The 17876-nt window shown below is 33.7% G+C and overlaps 1 protein-coding gene and 1 long non-coding RNA gene across 2 annotated transcripts in view; one reads left to right on the plus strand and one right to left on the minus strand.

Moving 5' to 3' along the window:
- The window catches only part of LOC139091582 (uncharacterized), a 111611-nt gene that overhangs the window by 88831 nt on the left and 4904 nt on the right, over positions 1 to 17876 (minus strand). The gene's annotated exons all lie outside the window — the stretch shown is intronic.
- Positions 8786 to 16273, plus strand: LOC139091674 (uncharacterized). The gene is made up of 3 exons (XR_011544530.1): positions 8786 to 8881; positions 13484 to 13730; positions 16031 to 16273. It is a non-coding gene; the product is annotated as an uncharacterized lncRNA (long non-coding RNA).

Here is a 17876-nt window from a genome sequence, read left to right on the forward strand (position 1 = left end):
ATGAGGACATAAAAAATATGAGTTGCTTTTGCTTGGCATTCATGCAATGATTCAGCAAAATAATTAAAATTCATTCCTAAAAAAAATGTTCTATATTGTGCATCATGCATCATCCATTCTCACATGAATGAATAATTGAAGAAAATTTTTATCACAATGCAATCTACATGGATGTCACATATGAGGGAGACTCCTTCCTTTACTTCTTTTTTTGTATATAACAAAATTCAAGAATTAAAGTATTCAGACATGAGGAAATAATTTGTTGGATGGAATTTTGCTGTATTCTAGCTTGGAGAGGATTGTATGGATGTTATGTAGTGTTGAGGAATTCTAGCATCTTCAGGCTAGGCTTTTTATGTCAACTGCTTACTGACTAATGTAATTGTAACAAGAAGGTAGCCTAAATTACAGCCTTAAGTGTCATTTTGAGCCGAAAAAGGTACCATAACCCTATTAAGCTGCTGTTTTGAGCAATTAGAGTAGAATTGCCATTCATGTGTCTGGAAATTGACAAAAAACTGCTTACTATCAAGCAGCGACTCTAAGATTGTCTCAATTTATCAAAATATACATATCGTGAAGCTTAGTATCCACAACTTTAAGCCACAAACTCACTATTGTCTAATGAGACAAAGAAGTAAGGGTGTTTTTATGTGACTCTGAGTGACTGAGACGAAACCGAACTTTAATTCGAAGCAGATAAAAGACAATTTATATCCCTTAATGTCCTTTAGTACGCCGCTGGCATTCAAAAATGTACCTGGATAAGTGCATTGAATATCCATGCCAAATCACCTCGTCTGAAAGTGACAGCTTCACAATTAAGCTATGAATGGTACGGTTTAGGGCCCTGGGTAAGCCAAGGTATCAAGAGCGCTTAAACTGAATGATCATAGTAAGGTTTACATCCGATTATTCCTGAAAACTATCCAAAAATTGACTAGATTGATAATGACGAGCTATATAGCTGCTTGAAACTTTTTAACTGTCTTGCTATTGAACTAAAATCCTTCTTTACAGCAGTGGTGAACAACTTTTGTGCTGCAGCGACTAGTTTGGTGTCAAAATAATTTGAAAATGCCATTCTTTGGTCGATGCTTACCACAAAGTTGGACAGTGAATAATAAAAGGTTGCACACCAATGTCCTACAAGACCCTCAAAACCATCATTACCTAACATCCAAACTACCCCTCTTATTACATACATCCATAAGACACTTACAACTCAACTAAGAGATTCGAGAGAAATGAAGAAAATTTTTCATGAATAGAAAAAGGGATACAGCAAAATTTTCTCAAGAGAGACATAAAGAGATTTAAATTCTTGTCTAATTAAATTAAAATGCGTTCATGTGTCATCGTCATGAATGAAATGTCTTTGGATATGACACAATGAAGAAGTGTAAATTCGGAATATTCAATTATAGAGACTTTACATTTTACTAAATAGGATTTGCTTTTGTTGATTTTAAATCATTGCATATGTGGAATGGGAAATTAATTTTATTTATGGGTGAGAGGAATTGGATTATGTTGCAAAGATGAAGGACTTTGCATTTTTGTTGGATATTTAATTGTTGCAGTTTCTTTATGTTTATCATTAAAGTGGAGCTTTTATGCATTTTTTTGCAAGGGAATAGTCATGTTGGAGATTCAATACCTTGAAAATGCTGAAAAGCGTTGGATAGTGATGATTAAAAGTCATATACAGAGCTTGACTCTAGCATAGAAACGTATGCAAGCAACAAAGCAACCAAATAAATGAGTGTCGTCCAAACTGTGTGCAGCTACAAACTAGTGCTTCTTGGCACATTAGTGTGTCTCCAAAGTGTTATGAATGCCGTATGTTTTGATCGGTTTTGGTCGTGACTAACCATCAAGATCGTACCGTGTACAAAAAAGCTTGGACAACACTGAAATAAGTTAAACTGTCCATGCATCCCAAGAAAGGCTCCTCGGATACCTTTACAGACTCTTGGTCAGTCCAGTAAAATCTTGGTGTCAGGGGGGAACCGTGGCCGTTCAATTATAACTATGAAACCAGAAAAATTCAATTTTGACAACACTACACATTACCTCTTCCAATGGTGTATGAGGTGTAACCCTTCCTCCTAAGAGCATTGAGTATAACAGACCGTGCAGCATAATGCACCGAATCGCATTTTTTGTGGCCAAAATGAGTCAAAATCCGTCACGGTTCCGTCAGAGCAACTTAGCGTATTACCGTTAAGACAGCAACGTAGCGCTAGTCTATTGAACACGTTGTACTGTCTGGATGACTTCTTATCAATCATAACAGCCTACACATCCCCAAAAAACTCCTCAAATCTCAAATTATGCTAATTTTACTTCATTCCCTAAACAAACTTTAATCAGTATTGTCAAACAAACACTCAAAATATCCAGCAACTTTAAATTATATTCCCCTTCATCTCAATGTCAAAGTTGACGGGTAAACAATTCTAGCTATCAAATGCTATATTGTTGCTCTGATAAATTTAAAAAACTTTTTTTTTCATGTGATTTTTTTGTTCCTTCATTCCATCTTTCCATCATACACTTCCAATTGTTTCACATAAAATAGAAGATTTTCACTTACGAGACACCATCAATCAAGTCTTATCATGGAAAAGAAATGTGAAAAACAAGACGACTTGCCAACATTTACACACATTATAACGTGACATCAAACATAAAACCGATGACGGCAACAATAAAGGCTCAAGGAATGTCATTTTATGTACGCCATTAGACAACTGAAGATACACGACAGCACATAACACAGGATGGAGGATGAGGGGAAGGAGGAAAAAAAAAGAAAAATAATGGAAATGACATAATGCATTATGGCGTATATTAATTAGAATATACATATGCTTGAAAATAGAAACATCATCGTCACCATTATAATTACTCTTACTATTGCGAAAAAAAATGTGATGTAATGTAGGAAATATATACTCAACCGGGAGATTCTTTTATAAGCTGAAGGAGAAAGGATGGAATTGTTGAAGCTTGTCTGTCTGTCTATCGATTTTAGTACAACACTAAACAGTTGGGTTGCAGTCAACAACCTGAATATTGGATCCGATTGACTTTGGAAAGCTTTAATTAGACATAATGGACTAGTCACACCTTCTTACACCAGGAAGTTCTAAAGCTAACTAGGAAAATGGACCAGTTGTACCTTCTTACACCAGGAAGTTCATAACCTATCACAGATTTATATTTGACTAGAACATGGACTAGTCGTACCTAGTCTCTTTCACCAGGAAGTTCAAAAACTATCATAGATTTCTAATTGAATAGAACAATGGACAAGTCGTACCCTCTTCTACCAGGAAGTTCAAATAAGCTTTCACAGAGTTCTAATTGACTAGAACAATGGATTAGTCGTACCCTCTTACACCAGGAAGTTCATAAGCTATCACAAATTTCTAATTGACTTGAATAATAGACTAGTCATACCCTATTACACCAGGAAGTTCATAAGACTTATTTGCATGGCTAAATGGCTAAATTTGTCCTCTCGGGATCTCATATAGTCTTCTGGCTACGCTAGCATATGTACGGAATTACACGTAACCTAAAATACGCCATCTTCCGCACTCCTACTACTCCACAGCCAGCATTCCCCTCCAACTTGTTATCACGACACTCTATAACAATTAAAGCAGCGCATTTTTATCATATTCAGGATGTTGAAATGAGAAATTTACATAAAATGAGCAAATATATGCTCATGACTATGATTGCGATGATTTGTGAACAAATGCACGTAAAGTTGGTGGAGGAATTTTCTCAACTGTTCAGCAAGATAACATGCATGTACATCAAAATAACATATTTCTTACATCTTCATGACATATTCATGGGAAATTGTGAAATGTAAGTTGGGGAAATTGTTTTTTCGAGGATGTTGATGATTTCGAAGAAGATTAATGAGGATGGATTTTGGGCGCATTTTTTAAGGTTTATTACATCATTTAGCATTATTGCCGTGTTTGTGAGCTTATAATGAATGAGAATGGTCTGATTTAATAAATTGACTTTTGATCATTAATTAATCAAGTAGAAAATATAAATTACGGTAGTAATGGATTTTCGGAAGTTACAGAAAAATGATTTTTGCTGTGTTTGTGAGTTTTTGAGGTTGTTGGACTGAATTTGGATGAATTTGGGATGTTTAATTGGATGTTAGATTGTGTTTTGAATTGTTTAAATTGTTAAAAACTCTTAAAAATCAGGAAAAACTCAATTTTGAATAAATGTAAACAAGGGGACAGTCACTTAATGAAAAATTCAAATTTCAAATGACCGTTAAGTCCAAAATTTTCAAAATTCAATTTCAAAACAATTTTTTGGATAATTTGCCAGAAAACTCTAAAGATTCAGAATAAATATAAACAAGGGGACTGTCACTTGATAAAAAATTCAAATTTCAAATGACCGTTAAATTCAAAAACTTGAAATTCGTTGAAAAAATCAATTTTAAATCGATATTTTTGCGGAATTTGCCAGAAAACTAAATGAGCTTTCAAAAAATCACATCCAGTTCCGAAAACTAGTCCAAACTGCTTCAACATATCACAAATAATCATCTTAAAAACCTGCATTAAAAAAAGTAAAGAAAAAAACTTTTCCATCATCAAGAAAATGCATTATATTTAGACGAAAAAAAGTTCCATTTTCTAAAATCTCAAAATTTTAAAAACGACTTCTGTTAAATAATTGAGTATACATAAATACAGCCTCTAGTTCTATTCCCGTTCATTAATTAACAAATTAAGCTAATAATTTTATTTTTTTCGAATTTTTGTGAATATTTTTGTTGTTTAAACTCCGAAAAATTTGTATGGAGAAATTCAAAATTTTCTTAACGTTTTTACAAAAAATCATTAATTTAACTACTTTAAACAGGTTTTAGGCTAACTTTTGATATTTCACAATGTAGAGCATTGAAAAATGAACAAGTACGACTAATTTTTGTACCTTAGAACTCATTATTCATAAAATTAGAAGCATTTTTGTTGAAAAATTCAGATTAAGTAACAAATTTTCAGTGTCAGAAATCTAGTTTGTTTTTTAAATTTCGGCTTAATTATAGTGTTTTATATAACATATTATACATCAAAATGTTCGTTTTTTAGAACTTTACAAGATAGATTATTTAAATATTACCCTAAATATTCCAATTACATCATTTCTGACACTGAATGAACGATTATATAAAATGAAATAGGAAGTCGAAAAAGGAAAAAAAACTTTTTCATTTCTTCCCTCGATTCTGATTAGACAGTACAACATGTATTTTCAAATTGTTACTTAATGTTAAATACCTTCAGGGGGAATGTTTCATAACAATATGACATTTATCACTTAATAAAATTTAATATAAATGAAAATTTTTTCATGCAATTTATGTGATTTAGTTCCTATTTTTCTTTATCTTCTTCCTGCCTAACGGCAATTTTATCGGATTTGATGGAAACAATTTTCTGTTCATTTTTCTCAAGCATTTCAATGTTATAATTATTATTGCCATGTCATTATGGTGTGTTATGCCATTAAGCTTGAATATTCCTTTAACGCTCATTTAATTTTTTAATTATCTTTATGACAGGTTCTTGTGACTTTGGAGAGCATTTTTGGTGACGGATGAGGAAGTAATTATAAAGGCATTTTGGGTAGTTTTGTACGCAACTGTGTAATGTGCTTAGTTTAGGTTCTGAAAGTGCTTAGTAGACGTCTTCGAACTTCTACTGACATAATGTGATGCTCTCAGGTCACAGTAGCTCTTGTTCCTATTTTCCGAGTCACAATTTAAGGTCCTGATCCGTTCTCATAATCCAACATTGTCCAGAACTATACTTATGTCAAGATCTACAGCAATTTAAGCAGTTGAGGATCTAAAACTTTTGAAAAGTCACTAATTTGTGAATATTAGGATTTGAACCTTTGAATGTCGAGCTACCACAATAAACTTGTGCTTAGCATCTTGCCAATTACACCAAAGGACACTTAATGACTTCTGTTTATTCTTGACAAACCAGCAACTTATGTGAAAATATGGAATTCGACCTTTCTATAAGTTGAGCATCTCTGAGCATCTAAAAGCCCTAACGAAGTAAGCACTTCCAAATCATCAAAATGCGCCTTCACCCTTCACTTCCAACCACATTCACACCAATATCCCTCTTCTCTAAAGCTTGTCATTGTTGAATAATTCCCTTTTTGAAACACTGACTTTATTGTATTACATCAGACATGATGAAGACGTTTCACGTCATTCTTCCAACCATTAGAGATAGTCATAAAAATCTTTGTCTCTTTACTTATTTTTAATTTAATCCTTAGTCTTTTATAATTATTGTTGGAAGTTAAGAAATATTAATGTTGATGAAGAAGAAGCCTGTGTGCGGGAGATGGAAATTCAATAACATTAAGAATAATGTGATGGAAATTGGAGGTGATTGCTCTTTCGATGTCGTTTAAAATTCGCTGTCTGGTTTGGATTAATTAAATGGGATTAAAATGTTACTGTGGGTTGGTTGGATGGTCTGATGGTCTGATGGTTTGGATTTGGAGATGATGGTTTTTGAACTTCCAGGTGTTACAGGGTATAACTTGGTTGATTGGAATGTCTGATGGTTTGGATTGTATGTGATGACTTTTCAACTTCCGGGGGGAAGAGGGTATGACTAGAACAATATGTCTAGATGAAGCATTCCAAAGCCAGAGAGAATTAGTTGGAAGTTCAGATATTTTGGATTGGAGATGATGAACTCTGAACTTCCAGGTGTAATAGTGTATGACTCGTGCAGTATGACAATTTATAGCTTTCCAAAGCCAGAATGGGTTGGTTAAAAAGTTCTGATGACTTAAACTAGAGATTGCTTTTAAACTTCCGGGTGTAGGAGGGTATGACTAGTCCAGTATGGTTAGTTAAAGCATTTCAAAGTCAGAATGGATTGGTTGGATAGTCTGATGGTTTGAAGATGAAAGCTTACAAACTTCCAGGTGTAGAAGGGTATGACCAGTTAATTATGTCTATTTTCAGCTTGTCAAACCAAGAACGGATCTAATTTCCAAGTTGTGGACTACAACTCAACTCTTCAAAATTGCAAGTTGTGACAAAACTGTCCATATAGTCCACCAGATCTCCAATTCAAAATTTGCACCAGAATGTTAAAAAAAAAATCAACTTTTCAATGATTAAGTCCATTAAAAAAGTTTCACTTTCATGTCCATTACTTTCTTAAGTACTCTTATGAATAACAAAATCTGAACATAATATCTCCAATTTTCTGTTGCTTTTGTTTACATTCGTATCATCTTCTTAGTCATAAGTGCCTTCTCATTCATACATTATATTCATGCAAAAATTTTATAAAGACCTCAAAACTCACCCAAACAGAAGTAATTTAAAGCAATTCATAAATAATTCAAAAAACACTTTCTCATAATAATGCTGAACAATTACTTTAAATAATTTTCGGAGAATAAGATCAAATATAAGAAACAATATTGTAAATCTATATTAGTCTACATAAAATGTATGTATAATGTAAGAAGCAATAGACATTATTGACCATGAAAGCGAGTTAAATGAAGAAGAACAATGTTTATTTAAGTACGAGAATGAATATAGGGGAAAAAAATAGAAATAGGAGGAAAGAAGCCTAACAACTTTTCCCATTTAATGTCATTAGAGGAATACTATAACTCATGAGTCAATAATAAGCATTATTGTGAGAATAAGAGGAATTGTCGAGAACATTGGTGAATGGAAATTGGGTGAATAATGTGGGATATGGCGCATTTCGTATTGAGTAGAGCCGAGTCGATTCGGAAGTCGTGTTGACTCGAACTTCGTATTGAGTCGAGCCGACTCGAACTTCGTATTGAGTCGAGTCGAGTCGATTCGGACTTCGTATTGAGTCGAGTCGAGTCTATTCGGACTTCGTATTGAGTCGGATCGAGTCGATTCGGACTTCGTATTGAGTCGAGTCGAGTCGATTCGGTCTTCGTATTGAGTCGAGTCGAGTCTATTCGGACTTCGTATTGAGTCGGATCGAGTCGATTCGGACTTCGTATTGAGTCGGGTCGAGTCGATTCGGACTTCGTTTTGAGTCGAGTCGAGTCGATTCGGTCTTCGTATTGAGTCGAGTCGAGTCGATTCGGACTTCGTATTGAATTGAGTCGAGTCGATTCAGACTTCGTATTGAGTCGAGTCGAGCCGACTCGGACTTCGTATTGAGTCGAGTCGACTCGGACTTCGTATTGAGTCGAGCTGACTCGGACTTCGTATTGAGTCGAGTCGAGTCGATTCGGTCTTCGTTTTGAGTCGAGTCGAGTCTATTCGGACTTCGTATTGAGTCGGATCGAGTCGATTCGTCCTTCGAATTAGTTAACACCCAAAGTGCCTCAATTCATGCCCTATCTCTTCTCCTACACTCAACAAAGTCTTCTCCAACAACAAAGTCACAAAACAAAGTCGATAGAAAAACTTTTAGTTTTCTCGATTCTCTTTCTCCCCATGGGGTGCATTGCATAAGAAAGATTTACGTGTTTTATTCAATATAAGTGTCCACATAAACACACGTGCTCCTCTACATACATATATCCACATAAAAGCTTGCATAGAAAAATGTGTATAAAAATAGAAAAGAAGGATAATTTAATTAAATGCGATCATATTACACAATAAGGATGCCTTGTTGTTGGCTGTAAAAATATTCAAAAACATAACAAGAACGCCTTCGTCATTTTCAGTTGTCAACAAATAATGAAAGCCTTCACTTGTCAGACAAGACAAGAAAGTTTGTGGAATTAAGTATAAAAAAACCAGTGCAATTAGGTTGCAAAGTAATTGAGGGTAGGTTTCACACATAATTAAGCTGTATGAGAAGTTAATTGTTTGTAATTAATTCAATTCCGTATCTACCGTATCGTGTGTGTGGATGTAGAGCAAACATTCCAAAAGTTTCGAATATACAGATTGAATTTAGAATACTCGTGTGGATGTATAGAAGGAGAAGTGGCCATTAATTGACGATAATTTTCGGTATTTGGGTGGGATTTTCCCTAATTAAGCAATTTTTTAGAATGATATCGTAATCTGATACCTTTTATGGCACCTTTACATGCCTAGTGAGCATAAACATACTTGCTGTGCGTATAATAGGCACTTTAAGATGATACTATTGTGAATTTTTCACTTAAATTCTATAATTAAAGTTTATTTTTATGTTATTGTGATTTTTTCTGGTTGAGTTGTCGGTCCGGGTGGCATATGGTATGAATATATTGATATGTGGAACTGGATTGATCGCGAGTTGGATTTTGTGGCAATTTAATGAGTAAATTTGATGATTTTTATGTCGATTCTATTCTAGTATTGACGTGATTTTCTATATTGAGAGGCTTTCCAGAGTCTTCAATCTTACGATAGCATATTTGTGAGCATATTCACTTATACAAGGCTCGATAACTCAGATTCTACATTACTCTAACACTACTCTAACATATAATGAGAACAAATTAAACATATTTGCCTTAGTTACAACAGACAGGTACGGTGGCGGAATGGTTTAGTAGTATATAATTATTACAACACCGATCTAGTGATCATGAGACTCGGCATGGAATTCATGTCCTTTTGGGAATCATATGTTTCGTCACATATTTGAAGGCTACCAGTAATGTCATCAAAGAAGTTGTTTCCATTCCAATCACAACTGTACTAGGTTTAATTTAGAATTTCGTTAAACTCCCAGTAGCCATGGTTGACCACATGAAAGGTTTAAAGCTAATGTTTATTTTTTTATTTTACAACAGACAACAGGTCTTCGATCGCTGTACCTAAAAGTTTTAGTGTACCTTAAACAATTTTCGATACTGGAGCTTTCAACCTTTTATTTATTTTGATTAGACTTTACAGTACATTACGTAAAATGCAAATGGCCTCTAGACTTAGGTAGAGTCGTTCAGAAGGTCAAACCTGTGATTCTGACAAAAGTATGAACAATGGTGACATTTGAGTTTTAGAGAATGTAATTTTCAGCAATATCTGTATTATAATAGCTTGATCCCTAGAAATCATAGCATAGTACGTGTACTCAAGAGCAGAATAAGCTTAGAGTAACGTTCACGAGCATGCTAATATCATTTGCTTGACCGGAGAAAGCTCTCGATATCATGCTCTGTTCCTGTTTGTGGAAGTTATTTAGAATTTTGCAATTGAAAATCGACTAGATTGATTCTATTGAAATATTGAATTAAAATCCTAACCTCAAAAAACTGTTGCTCGGGCTCAAAACCACACCATTCAACAGAACAACCGAATAAAATTTTACGACAACAATCAGCATTATTACCGTGAAAACAAATCGTTTCTGCTTAACGACTAAAATCTTTTTCTTCAAATTTAAGTTTCCAAGAGCTTTAAAAATGTCTTCCAAAATTCCCTCAAAAAATCAGATCAAAGAAAAGTTTCAGGGATACAGATTTAATAAAAAAAAAAGTAATAATAATTTCCCTGCCCTACTGACTTTTGATACCTTTTCAATCAATTAAGCAAAACTCATTCTTTTCATAATTGGGTACTTAATTGAAGCATCCTTCTAGGAATCATTTAATAATTGTGTCAGGCAAAATATTCAGCCTTACTAGGTCATCATTAAATCATTTAAATAAACAAAACAGCTACGAAAATTTTCATCATGTTTTGTGGTTGTGGACATACACAAAAAAATGTTAACCCAAATACACATTGGGTGAGTAAAATGATAAGCCTGCATGTTGGGTTTTTCGAGCGAGACAGTAAGGATGAAAAAAATAAATTTTTTTTGGGCCAAAAATTGGTTGCATGTAAACAACATCAATTTCCTACAAATGCTTCTTCCTACTCATTTCTTTTGTTACCCTCATCACTGGTAATTTATTTAAAAATTCAATATAAATTCTCAAAAAAAAGAAAGGAACGACCAGACCAACACAGAAATAAATAGCACAACTGAACAAAAGACTATGTGGCATGAAAGGCATAGAGATGCTGTACACATATAAATATAATGGCCAAACTGAAAAATTCATCATTCATAAGGACAAGAAGATTGAATGTTGGTACGATGTGCTTACAATAATTTTTTTTTTTGGGGGAATTGAAACTGTTTAAACAGAAAAAAGTTTTTGAGTACGAAAGTCATGAAAAGGTTGGTGACTTTTTGACTTTCGGGGATGGGTTTTATGGTTGTTTATTGATTTTTATGGGTGATATTATTATTATGGATGGTTATTTTTAAAAGGAAGATGATTTATTGTTTGGGTTTCATGCATGGAATGATATTTGGGTGGAGAAACTTGACATAAGTGGGTTAAAATGTGTAAGACAAGCTGCAAATTGGGGTTGAAGTTAATTTTCAACTTTTTTCAATAGGGTTTGGTGGAAAGCATACTAATAGATTCAACAAGTCTGAAAATCACGAATCGGATAACCGATCCAAAATTCAACCCAGGCCTGCGTGTTTCTGACTTGGTGCTGGATTTGATTTATAACCGACATCATGCCAGAGACTCTAACGCCGCTTGATTACAGTGGATCAATAGGAACCGATCATCATGCCAGAGTACCGCTTGGTGAATATTGATATCGAAAATATTTATTAAGCAGTCAAGATCAACAAAAGCAACTGTAAAATAACGGACAAAGCGCTAGGTTTAAATTAGATATGGCAATTAGATAATCCATGGTTCAAATCCTATTCATTCGAAGTTTGTGATTTTTGTGAGTTTGAATCAGAGTGAAGAGGATTCCAATGCGGAGGCTCTTTGACTCGAGTATGGACTCTCTTTTAGACCCTTGAAGTCCAAATTCTCAAAGTCCTGTCAAACCTAGTTTGGATATTTCAATCCAGACGACACTTGGCTAATTAAACTTGCTATATGAGCTCAAAGTTGAATCAGATTCTGTATGGATATCTATAATATAGCTAAATATACTCTGAATAGTGAGTATGTCTAGAGCTTATTGCCTTTAAAGTTTACATACCTGAGCTCAAAGTCGATTCGAATTTTGAATGGAAAAGTCAGCTCAAATTGTCAATTTATCTCAAGTTGAGTCTATATTGTATTCAAACCGACTTGGAGCTCTGTTCCTCAAATAATAAAAAGCCAAACATTCAAAAGTCATCACCAAAACCCCCATTCAGCCACCCATACCTCCCATCATCCCATCTTCATTCATAACAATTTTTAAAGACTCATTCGAGTTTTAAACTCGTTTCCTTTTTGCATTTCCCATATTTTCATCATTGATAAAAACGTAATGCCTGGAAATGAAAAATTTATTTTACACATATTCATTCATCTCCACATACATATGTTCGTTGCTTACTCATTCATTTATTATAGGTGCGAGGAACTCACAATATTTCAAAAAAACAGGAAATGTAGGAAATAGATTTTCAATAAACAGCAATTCAAACTCAATTTATCGTTATTGATTTTTTTTTATATGTAACCCATATTTGAGTTTATATCGGTGATTTGATATCTGTTAAAGATAATAATATTTTATGTTTGGGATGCATTGAGAGAAAATTGAGCGGAAGCTGAAGCATTTTAAAGTTTTTTTAAAGCTTAATATGAGGTTATTTGTGGGGCTCTTTGGGAGTGATGTTTGGTATGGAATGAATTGATAGGTCTAATAGAGTACCAGAGAGGTATCGGATCTTAGGTGTTGTGTGTATAGTGCTAAATAAAGAGGAAAAGTTGGAATTAGCCTTAAAAATGAATTTATTTACATTTTTGAACTCTAAATTGAACTTAGCCAAGACACAAACCACTCATTCTAGTCCATTGATTTTAAATCATTTTTACCCGTTCAAGTCAAATTTAAATGTTTCGCATTTTCGAACTCTAAATTGAACTTAGCCAAGACACAAACCATTTATTCTAGTCTATCAAATTCAAATTATGTTTTACCGTTAAAAGTCACATTTAAGTACTTTACGAATAAATTCAATGGAATGAATGTCAAGTAAGTGTCTAGTTATAAGAACGATTGTTATTTTTCTGAAAACCACCCCAAATCGTGACTTTATGCTCTACCGACTTAAGTATACAACAATTTTAAGTATGACATAACTCTTCCTGCCCTACTCATACATCATAGATAAACAACCCCAAATAATAATCTGACAATATTTGTGAAAAACATGAAGAGCAAATAGCGTAGATCATACTTTAAACCACAGACGACAACAAAAATTTGCATGAAACAAATCTGAAAATAATTGAATGAACTCGACGAGAAATTGCTTAATCTCACAAGCATAAAGTTCTGTTAACAGTCGCATATGGCTGAACAATGATAAAAATTGAAATATTTTCATGTATTTTTATTAAACAAAAAAACTTTTTATTCAATTCCTTCCTCTTTTATATTCAATTCCTCTTTTTTTTCTCTCTATTTTAGAGTGTCTCTCGAACAAACAACACAACAAAGGACAGAATAGAAGGATTTACAGTCGTCACGCTCGTAAAAAAAACAACATTTTTTATTCTGTTCATCTCCTTTCTTTACTTCAATTCATAAATGACAAAGAAAGGACATAAGCAGAAGTTTGAAAAAGAGATTGTTGTGAAGAAAGAGGAGGAGAAAAAGGATGGAGATGAAGAGGAAATTAATTCCGGCTTTGGAAACTATTTAAAATCATCTACTGGTATGTTGTGTTGTGTTGGGAATGAGTTGAGACGACCCAGTGAGGAAATTGTAAGGCTGATTGATGTATGTTGAAGTGTTTCATGTTAACTAGACTTAAGAGCTGTGCAATGAGCAATTTATAGAGTAATAAGGTTTAAGTGTGCTTTAATCATGCACCTTAACAACCCCTGGTAGCTTAGTTGGCAAGAACACTTGACATGTAACTAAAAAGGCGTAGGTTCGAGTCCCACTTGGGCTATGTGACAAGATTCCGAACATAAGAACTCAAAAATCGATTGTGTATCAAACTTTAAAATTGATAGTCACTCGTTGGCCGCTTGATTGCAATCAAGTGGCTTGACTTGATGCTAGAACCTAATCAGATCTGGTTTTGAACCGGCTTGATGACGGCTTTGAGCCAGGATTTTTCTACTTTGCCTTTTCAGGCATTTACTTTTCTCAATCGGAAAGGATTTTAGCCTGTTTGACACAAATGAAAAAGGTTGGCATCAATAAAGCTGCAATTTGGCGTCCACTTGGGCTCCATGATGGATGCTGCTTCAATCTGGCCGATTAGGTAGATTTTTGAAGGTTTGTTTTGAAACGTATAATTTAATTTTATGACAGATTTGCATTAAATGCTTTCAATTGGTTCGTATACAATCATAGGATAACTAAGGATGATTAAGAGATTTCCTCTGAGGAAATTAAGAGTATTAATCAATTTCCTCTGCAGGAAATTAATAATCTTTCTTTTAAATTTAAATAAAAAATATTAATCTAGTCTTTGTATGAAAATTCATAAAATTTTTATGAAGATTAAAGAAAATTATGGAGATTAAATCTTTTCCATACAAATCTTTTTAAAATTCAAATTTCCTTCAAAGCAAAATTTTTTTAGTGGATTTCCCCGAAAAGATTATCATATATTTGAAAAAAGGGATCCTTTCATTGATTCATTGGAATTTACCTTTTCGAATCTCTTTTGGATTTGTGAATGAATTTACATTCCGTTCTTCAATTGAGCAATATTCCAAGTAGGTATCTCCAAAATTTCAAGTACTTTATGGGAGTCTTTTTGTGATCATTTTCCCATGAAAAATGATAATTTATTGGCTTAAGAAGCTGCTTTGACTGAGGATATTTATAGAAAAAATCACTAAAGGTCAAAGTTTGTAAATAATTTTGGATTTCGCTTAAGTTTTCTTATACTGATTACAAAAATTTCGAAAATGTAAATTTTTGTTTCAATTGAAATATTCCTGAAAATAGAATTTTCGCATCGATTTTCATTGTGTTGAGTTTCAATATAAAGTGTACAGTTGCAAAAATGGATTTCGCAATCTTAAGTCTTGAACTAGGATTATTTTCAAGATTATAATCTTTCGACTAGATTTCGGATATAACCTGAATATCACAAGTCGGTTGAAAATTGATCCAAAATCCTAAAATTTATAGTACCAAACTAAATTCTTTTAGTGACTCTGGCATTTAAACATTGATTCATTGGAAATTTGGAATCTCTTTTGGATTTGTGAATGAATTTACATTCCGTTCTTCAATTGAGCAATATTCCAAGTAGGTATCTCCAAAATTTCAAGTACTTTATGGGAGTCTTTTTGTGATCATTTTCCCATGAAAAATGATAATTTATTGGCTTAAGAAGCTGCTTTGACTGAGGATATTTATAGAAAAAATCACTAAGTCGACTCAGAGTTTGTATGGACAGTTGAAAATCAGATTTTTAAATCAATTTGGCTGCACCGATAGTTCATCGATCCTTAATTGCACACCTCGGTTGAATGATCCAAAATCCGGTACTACCAGTGACTTGGTATTCCAATTAAACTGCCTTCTTTTATACTCGTAATGGATTTGGTTTAAATACCAAATTATTTGCCGATCGAGTATGTGTTAATTAGTAAGCCCAATTGATATTGGTAATTGGTAAGTGGTAGTCAGCGATAGAGCCAGCATCAAACGTCATCTAAAGCTGGTCATGGATCTCAATTGATCTGTATGGTCAACGAAGTAGTAAAGTATGTATTGATAAGCCAACATGATCCAACATCAAGTTCACTAAAACCTTAGTGCAGTACTGCATAAATCAATCAAAAAATTCCCATTCAATTCCTCACTGGGTATTCAGCATGCATTAGTAAAATGATACTTTAATAGCAACGTGTTAACAAATTTAAATTCATCATAATTATGAGCTACATACTTGAAACATCTTCATTCATGCCTTACTTATTCATTCTTATTTCCCTTCTTTGCATTTCTTTTCTTCTTCTTTTTTATCTATTCTGTATTTTTAAGGTCAGGAAATGTTGCGAATGTTTGTTGTTGTTAATTCAATTGTTATGTTTCTTACTATGGCATGGCCACAAATGAAAAGTAGTTATGAATTTTTAGAGCAATTTATAAAAGAAAAACTTTGGTTCCAGTGAATTGCTTTAAGTGTTACACATATATTATTTGCAACATCCAAGAAGAAGGCAGACAGCAGCTGATTAACTAATTAACAAGAGTGTATAAAATTATCCGAAATATTAATAATGATTGGACTAGCTTTGCGTGGCTTCTTTTTGATTGGAATTATTTCATGGTATAGTGCCGGTGTATTTAAGCTTATTAATGATTATTTTCGTTCTGAATATACAAGTTATTTAAGTACGGAATTTAAAAAGAATAAATACTTGAGTCCATCTGCTGAGCTTCCCGTTCATATCCAAAAGAACATCCAACAACATGATGAGACAAAACCGAAAGTTGTCTTCGATTTACCAAAATACATAAAAGACATATCGTCATCGTCGGCACCGCAATGCACCGCGACAAAGTCAAAAAATAAACAAAACAATGAGGATGATGATGAAGACATTGTGAATTATTGGCTCAATCGAGACGGAAACAATGATGGTAAAATTGAAGCTCATTGTCATGTGGATGAAAATATAAAATGTAAAGACAATTGATCAATTACTTTTTTCTATCTATATATCTGTATGTACTTTTTTTTCATTATAATTCAAATGACCGACTTAGTCGACAACCTGTTTTATTTCCATTCAACAAAAAAAAAAACGTAATAAAGACTTTGTGTGAATGAAAAATTTCACTTTTCTCTCACATTAAAATTATAATATCTTCTTATCAAGTCTCTTTTTTTTTTCGCTGTTGCATTTATTGTTGTTGCTGCTGCTGTGACTTGTGTTCATTGATTAACTGATATATGGATATGGGGTTGAGTTGGTAGTGACGGGTGTACTTATATGTGTATAAAGAGCAAGCTTATTTCAGTGTTGACATGGTTTTCAAGTAGGGTACCAGCACGTCACCGTACCTTACTTAAGACATGAAGTTGCCCTAACGCAGTGGTAGGCATACTTTGGTGGTAACCATGGAATGAAATCGCACACGGGTACACATTCATGGCAATTCATGGCAAAAATGTTTGTCGGCACACTAATGTACCACGGTACACAAGTTGTTCACCACAGCGCTAACGTCATTTTTAGGATTTCGACCATTTACTCGGGTATGGGAATAAATGCAGAAAATTCTTGTAATCGTTTTTGGCTCAGGTTCAGGCATAAAGAACTCGTATTCTATTGACTTTAGGCAAACTATAGAAAATTAAGTCTGAGCAGCAGATCGTAGTCATTTAAGGTATCACTACTTTGCCTTGAACGTACCACAATAAGGCGCAAAGGTGTCTGAGGGCACCGTAACGCTTATTTTTAAGGCAATCAAGCAAATTGGAAAGTATGTTAATTTAATTCTCAGTCATCAATTTTAATGGCACAAACTCGACAGTATTACTCAAGGTACGGAAATTTCATATACCGAATGCTGTGTGTTTTCGGTAAAGGCTTATCGACAAGGTGTCTGCAAAAATAAATAAGGTTGTCCACGTTACTTGTTTACTGTGTACTGTATCTTTACTAGATTTCAGGTAAGTCATTAATGGTTTACAGTGCTGAGTCATCTTCATTTTCAGGTTAACTCAATGGGAATATATCATGAGCATCACAATGAGACGAATCGCAGTAAAAATGGATCGAAATCAGGCGTCACGTTGACGTCATGTCTTTTAGGTTACTGTAGACATTTTCCGAGTAGCACATCGTAGTTGCTATGGACTCAACTTCTCATTATTAAT

This window comes from Chironomus tepperi, unplaced genomic scaffold (assembly GCF_022539635.2).
Source record: "Chironomus tepperi strain 1889 unplaced genomic scaffold, CSIRO-AGI_Ctep_v1 contig_257, whole genome shotgun sequence".
NCBI classification, from domain to species: Eukaryota; Metazoa; Arthropoda; class Insecta; order Diptera; family Chironomidae; genus Chironomus; species Chironomus tepperi.